This window comes from Canis aureus, chromosome 18 (genome assembly GCF_053574225.1).
Source record: "Canis aureus isolate CA01 chromosome 18, VMU_Caureus_v.1.0, whole genome shotgun sequence".
NCBI lineage: Eukaryota > Metazoa > Chordata > Mammalia > Carnivora > Canidae > Canis > Canis aureus.
Window position 1 is genome coordinate 52869597 of NC_135628.1, and position 7006 is coordinate 52876602.

General features: G+C 56.3%; 1 long non-coding RNA gene across 1 annotated transcript; it reads left to right on the forward strand.

Moving 5' to 3' along the window:
- Positions 1 to 5182: 5182 nt before the first annotated feature.
- On the forward strand, positions 5183 to 6699 carry LOC144288373 (uncharacterized). Its single transcript, XR_013356314.1, has 2 exons — positions 5183 to 5466; positions 6078 to 6699. It is a non-coding gene; the product is annotated as an uncharacterized LOC144288373 (long non-coding RNA).
- Positions 6700 to 7006: the final 307 nt, after the last annotated feature.

A 7006-nucleotide genomic window follows, 5' to 3' on the forward strand; every position in this document is an offset into this window, starting at 1 on the left:
AGAGCCCATGGCCACCAGAAGCTCAGCCAGCCAGAGGCCAGATCCAAAGAGAGCAGCCCACTCTGCTACTTGCCGTTCTATAGTCCCAGATTCCAAGGTCTTGGGGTTCCTGCTGGCTGGGCCAATTTTTTTAGTGAAGACAAGGGTATGGCCAGGTTTCTACATCTGTGCTGACAACCCTGCTTGGTTATTCTATTCCACCATGAAGCAGGTGATGAAAAGAGTCTTGGGGGGGGACATTACTTGTCTTGACTTACATGATAACTTACGGCAGTACTGGAGTCAAAGCCAATTTTCCTAATTCCAGCCCAGAGCTCTTTCTTCTTGACTCTGTGGCCAAGTTAGTCACTTTGCCTTTGCAAGACTCAAAACAAGGCCTCCACTGGGAGACTAGGGGGCTCTCCTTCTGACCTGCATTCAGCAGGAGGTCCCAGGTATTCTCCAACTGAACCTGTTCTTGCAAACGAAGTGGAGGCTGAGTGTGACACAGAGTACCCTCTGGGGAGACAGCTGGCAGGCTTTTTCCTAGATCACTGGCCTTCTGATCCCATTGCCATCAGCAGCACACAGTGAGGTCAACCACTGCCTTCTGGGCCCCATTGGGAGGCCTGGCATGAAAATCAACTCCACAATGAAACCTACTGCCCAACAATATCTTGATATCAACAATATCTTGATCTTCCCAGGCTAAGGGTGGAGGAGGATGGAGGTCTATTCCAGAGTGTAACTATATGGGAAAAGCCAGCCAGAGTGGTTAACGTATCAAAGAGGTCTTTCCAAGGAACTCGCCATTCTTATAGTTCTGCTGGTGGGGAGTCATGACTACTTACATTTGAGCAACCCCCCGCCTGCACTGGGCCCTACTTCAGCCCAGCTGACTGGACCAGTGGGGGGATGTTGATCCTAGGGTTGTGGATCTCTGCACGTCCCAGGAGCCTAGAGGTGGCCTGGGTCAAAGGCTCTGGCTAACTGGGAACCTTGATATTCACTTGGGTCATCAGATTCTCCCCTTGTTAGTAATTTAAACTGGAACTGTGGAGAGAAAGCCAGAAGGAAGCAAGTGACAAGTTAAGTTGCTGAGCAGCCTTCCAGGCAGCACGCCAACATGGGGATCTTACAGCTCCTGCTGCTTCAGGGCTGGGAGACAGCCCAAGGAGTCAACAGAGCCCCCCTGGATCCCAAACAGCCTTCCTGGCTCCCCTTGTATCCCCATGTCCGCCACCTCTGAACATACCCAGAATATCTTTGCTGCCTGACTCCCACACATCTCTTCACAACATGGCCTGTTACCTAAGGCAGCAGGAGTGAGTCCCTGTCACCAAAAGGCCCCCATGAAGGCAGCAGAGACATACTTATGGAAAGCTGCATTTTGGAGGCAAAGTAGGATGCTGCTGCCCCCTCTGCACAGAGCACTCCTCTAGTCCCCAACTTGGAGGACAAGGGGTGCTACATTAGGGGACGCAGAAGGACCTTAAGGACACATGGTCTGAAAAAATAGATGTGCCCCCCCAGCCAAGGATGCACAGCTGAGACAGTCTCTGGAAGCAATGCAGCAAGTGTGGAGCCTGAGATAGTCACAGGTCTGTACCTGTGTGAAGGGGGCTGGTGGCTGCCACATTTTCACTGGCAGGGACAGAGCCCCTGCCTTACTCTGGGTCTCCAGTTTATTGTTGTTCACTGAACAGCAGATGCTGCTGTGGGCCCAGGGGAGACGAGGGTCTGTCCTATAATTGCGTTCCTGTCAGAGAGCTGATTGGTGGATTGTGGCTTTGCCCCTGTGGATCTCTTCCTTCCCTCACGTCCCCCTCATCGTCCCAGGTGGCAAGACATACTCTGTGCTTTCCCCCAGGGCAGGAGAAAAGGAGGAAAGACCGTCTCCCAGCGCCTCTGTCTTCGGGGTGGGGTAGAAAGGGCATCTTCAGACTGACATGTCTGAGGTCTCTCTGAGCCCAGACCTGCAGAGTTCATCAACAGCATTATTGTCCATCTCAGGCCAGGCTCACAGCTGAGAGATCGTGAGCGGACCTGCAGAGTTCAGCTCAGGAAACATCTCCTGAGCATCTACCGTGCCTGGGCTGGGCACAGCTCAGCTATGTGGGGCACATGGAGATGGGCAAGACCCAGTTCTGGCTCTGAGAAGTTACAGCGCAGCGGGGAGGTGTTCAACTTACATAGAGAACGGCAATTTAGGACAGACTATGGTCAATGCCATGAGAACTCTTCTAAGTGATCCAGGGACTAATGATGGGTGAGTCTGTGCCCCTGCGGACCAGAGAAGCCTGTGTAGGGGAGTTGGCACTTGACCCAGGGCTTGGGGACCATGGGTGGAGCGATAGGTGGAAATAGTGGAGCGATAGGTGGAGCGATAGGTGGAAATAGTGGAGCTAACAGACTGTTAGCTCTCCCCTCACTATCTAAATCCCTCTTCTTTTATAGAAACAGAATCTAGGGATCCCTGGGTGGCGCAGTGGTTTGGCGCCTGCCTTTGGCCCAGGGCGCGATCCTGGAGACCTGGGATCGAATCCCACGTCGGGCTCCCGGTGCATGGAGCCTGCTTCTCCCTCTGCCTGTGTCTCTGCCTCTCTCTCTCTCTCTCTCTGTGACTATCATAAATAAATAAAAATTAAAAAAAAAAAAAAAAAGAAAGAAACAGAATCTACTTCTACCATGGCCGATATCATGGAATTTTTAGCTGGGTACTTAGAAAAGGCCACTTAGAAAACAAAGATCACACTCTTAGCATCTCTTGCAAATAGGTGTGGTCACAAGACTAAGGACCTTGTGGGCATAAGAACTTAGAGGATTGATTGGAGTTGGCACTTGACCCAGGGCTTGGGGACCATGGGTAGAGCGATAGGTGGAAATAGTGGGATTGGGGCAAGAGGCTCCCAAGAGAAGGGCTGTCAATCTTTGGCTTGCCAACAATTAATATTAACTATTGTGTCAGGCACTGTGCCAGGGACTGCTGGGGGTGCCACATGGTCCCTCTCATGGTGCAGAGAGGAGCTAGACAAGTTGATGGTGGCTGCAGTTCAGTGGGACAGGAGCTGTGGGTGAGAGAGGGCAGGGGTGAGGGGAGATCAGATCATGTAGCCCTGGTGCATGTCCTGCTGGGAAATAAGCCTAGAGAGAAGGAAGCAGAGCCTTGCCATGTCCCCATCCCCCACCCTCTTTGATTGAACCTGAATCTGAAGGCATTAGAAACCTGCACTGAGGTTTTGGTCAGAGGCTGATGATGTGGGGGAAAAGAGCACACCCTTTTGGGGGCTAAGACACTTTATGTCACTATTTCCCCAGTATCTCTTGATCAGCTTCCCCCAAAGATGTGGACAAAGGAGTGTATATGTTAGGGAATGTGGGTTTTTTCACTGCTAAGAGAATCACTCACAGCCGGGCAGGGGCAGGAGCAGGACATGCCATTTCTCCAGCACATCCTATAGGTACCATCTCTTGTCATCTTCACAACAGCCTGTGGAGTGGGCTTCATGATGGGCTTTTACAGCAGAAGCTACTGCAGCTCAGAGAGGGAAAGTCACACGCAGAAGGAGGACGCACAGCTCACAAGGGATAGGGGCAGGCCTGTCTTCTCCAAACCTTGTTCTTTGTTTTTTATCTGCTCAAGACAGCTGGGTTTGTCCACAGAGGTCAGTGCATGACCTCCTGTTCATCACCTCTGTAGCCAACAGGAAAAAAGGCCAAGAAGAGGATACCTGGGGTCTGTGTCTATATGAGAGGCATCACTCCCCCTTGCTGTAGGAGCGGGATTGGTGCTGTGTGAGCCATGTCACTGCCGTGAGCGCTGCACACATGCACAAAGAGACAGAGTCCTTGGGGGAACGCGTCCCCAAATCCCAGGCACACCCCCTCATCGCCCTCCCTCCCCAACCAGAGAGAGCAGAGCCGAGGGTGGAATGAACAGACCTCTCTGCACCCTTCAACGGATTTCTGAGGGGCGTCCGGGAGGGAGGGGAAGGCTGAGCACTCTCAAGCGACCCTCCCTACTTCCTGACCTACACTCAGGTGCGCGAGAAAATCTTCGAGCCCCCCTGCCCGGCGGGCGCGGCCTTGGCGCTCGCTCGGAATCGGGCGGCTGTGCGCCCCGCCTCCCCGCCTCCCCGCCTCCGCCGCCAGCCCGAGGCTAAGCGCTTGCTATTTCGATCCAGAGCAGCGCTCTCCTCGCTCTCCGAGAGGCCAAAGGCCCGGTAAGGGGAGGTCGGAAAGCTAATAAAGAACCTCAGAGGCCCAGCGCTCACGTTTCAGCCCCATCCCCATTCTCCATTCTGAGTGCCCGGCCCCGCCGAGAGCGCGAGCGAGATGACGCCCCGAAAAGTCGGTCGCTCCCCAGCCCAAACGACTCTGGAGCCCGTGACAGCAACCCTGGCCCCCAGGCTTTCAGTCCTAAATCACTCCTGCCCCCCCCCCAGATGCCAGAATACCGGGGTGCAAGGTATAACTCGGCTCACGCCCGCCTGGGGCCGCAGCAGGCGGCTGGCCGCGTCCGGGTGGCTTTCCCCCACTGGAGGGGTCCGGGTGAGCCGGAGGGGAAAGCGCAGGGTGCGCCTGCCTCTTGAGCGAGGTGCCTTCCTCTCAGGTCCGCATGTGTGGGGGGGATAGTGTGGAGGGGGGACGCCCGGCCGGACCGCCTTGCCGGTCGCAGGCCCGGGGAGGGAGTTCATCCTTCAGCAGGGCAGGAGGCCCTGACATGTCCCTTTGCCCAGGAGATTTGGGCACACACACCCCAGGAGGTCCCTCTTGAAAGAGCCAGAACGTAGGGAGCTCCTGCCCGAAGGTGGACAGACCTAGGTGTGGTGTGCATAAGTGTGTGTGTATGTGTGTGTGTCTCTGGGTGTGCGCGCGTGCAAGGCGAGAGGGTCTCCGCGTACCCCGCACCCTCTATCTGGGATTCTATATTTTCCCTTCCTTTGTTCTCAAAATAGTAGGCTAGCGGGTCTGCGCTGCCCTGAGAAGGGGTGGGGGCCGTTGCGCGCTCGCTCTCGCGCGCCCGAGTTAGCTGCAGGGTTACAAACAGTCTCTCCCTGCTCCCCCGGCCTGAATTAATGTGTTACTATTTTGGGCGCGCCAGTGTTTCCAGGGGAAACCTAATGACGCAATGACGTCAATGCAGGTCAGCAGCAGACTCTCCGGGAGGGCGGGCGGGCTCCCGGCTTTCAGGCTCGGCGCAGTCTACTGGCGGGAGGGCGCCGGCGAGGTGGCGAGGGCGGCAGGCGCGGGGGCGCGGGAACCCCGGCCAGGCCCAGGGACCAGAGGGCGCCCCCTCCCAGCGCCCGGACCCGGTAACTTCCCGCAGCCCGGGACGGAGTTTCTCCTTTGCCCGCGGACATGAGGCGGCGTGGAGGGCAAGCGGGGTAACCCCCACTCCCACCCTACCTTTATCCAGGGGGAGCCAGAGAAGCCAGCAGGTCCGGACTCGATGAGGGGGCTCCACGCCGGGCCTCCCACGCACAGGTACGCGCAGGTCCTCAGGGTGTCCCCAGCATGGGGAGGGAGACATTCACACTCACTCCTGTCCACATTCTTCTCGTGATCTGGCACCGTAACTGGGAGTTTGGTGAAAGGACAAGTGGTGTCTGAGACCTACCCTCTTTGCCTGGGTCCCCCCACTCTTTCTGGCCTAGGAGCTGCTTGTTTGCTCCTCTCCAGTACCTCCGGTAGTCGAAGGCTAGAACTGGGGCTTCCCACTGGCGGTGCCTGTCTTGGAGGCGCCATCTGAGGCCAGCAAGCTAAGCGGGAAAGGGTGTCCAGGCCAGACAGGCCGTGGGGATGTGAGACTGGATTGGGAGCCTCAGCAGCCTGGGAGGGGGTGGGCACTGCCCGTGAGCAGGATGCGTGTATGGGACTGCTTGGTCTGTGCCTGGTCTGGGAGCGCACCCCGGGTGTCCATGGGGTGTGTATGTACGCACTCACAGAAGTCTGCTGTGTCTTCCTGTCGGTGCCTTACGTGTGGGAGCACTTTCCACACCCTTCCTTGGCCCGCAGCTGGGGCACCTGCCCGGAGTGTAGGGTCCAGCGAGGGACCCACTTAGATCCAAGGTCTTTACCCTGCTCATCTCCCACAGTTGTTCCAGATTTCACCCTACCCCCAGCCGGGCGGTGGCCGTCTTTTCTCCACACTGGCCACAGCTTCGGGCGGCTGCGGACTTCTCAGAGCTCAAGCTATCTTCTTGCCCCAGCTCACTTGTGCCCTTCCCTCCTTGGAGCGTGAGTTGAAGAGGAGGAAATCCCTTTCCATCCGCCCCCTTTCGCCGGGGGTTTAAAAGGCTCGGGCTGAAGCCACTGCTCTCTGCCCGGGTCGGCGGCGGGCCTGCGTTTTCAGCACCAGGGTCCGGACAGCTCCACGCCCTCCCCCGCACCGCCTCTTTCCTCACCCGGGCTGAGCTCAGGACGTGGGAGTGAGCGTCCCTGGTCCTGGCCTTTCTGACCTCTCCCCCGCCCCCAACGCACACAAGTCTGGTCCTTCCTCCCCATCCAGATCTCTGTTCCGTGCCCAGGTGCTAGAAGGGGCAAAAACCAGCCTGCAAGATCTCAAGCTGACTGGCAGGCATCACCATGTTACCAGCAGCCTGGCTTCCTTCAAGGAGTAGGAACTCTGAAGAGAGGCTGCCAAGGCCTTGCTACAAGCTCCTCTTCCTACCTCAGTTCATTAAAATAAGTAAATAAAGCCAGATTTGTTCCTCAGAAGAGGTGCCAGCTTTCAGAAGGTGCTGGTGGGGTTCAGGATTTTCTGGATTCTTTAAACACAATTAGTAGCTCCTGATATCACCTTTCAGACAGTCTCACAGTCCTGTCCATCCTTCTTTTCCTAAATCCAGGCCTCACCTGGTGGAGGAAGGGGTAGGGATGGACACTGCCCACCTCTTTACTTCCCACAACAGTCAGAGAGGATTTGGCTAATGTCATAGCTTTGGGGGCTCTGGATAGGGTGATGTCTATGTGAGTTCTCACTACAGCTGTGCCTTGAACTGTTGAAGGTAATTTTTGTGGTGAC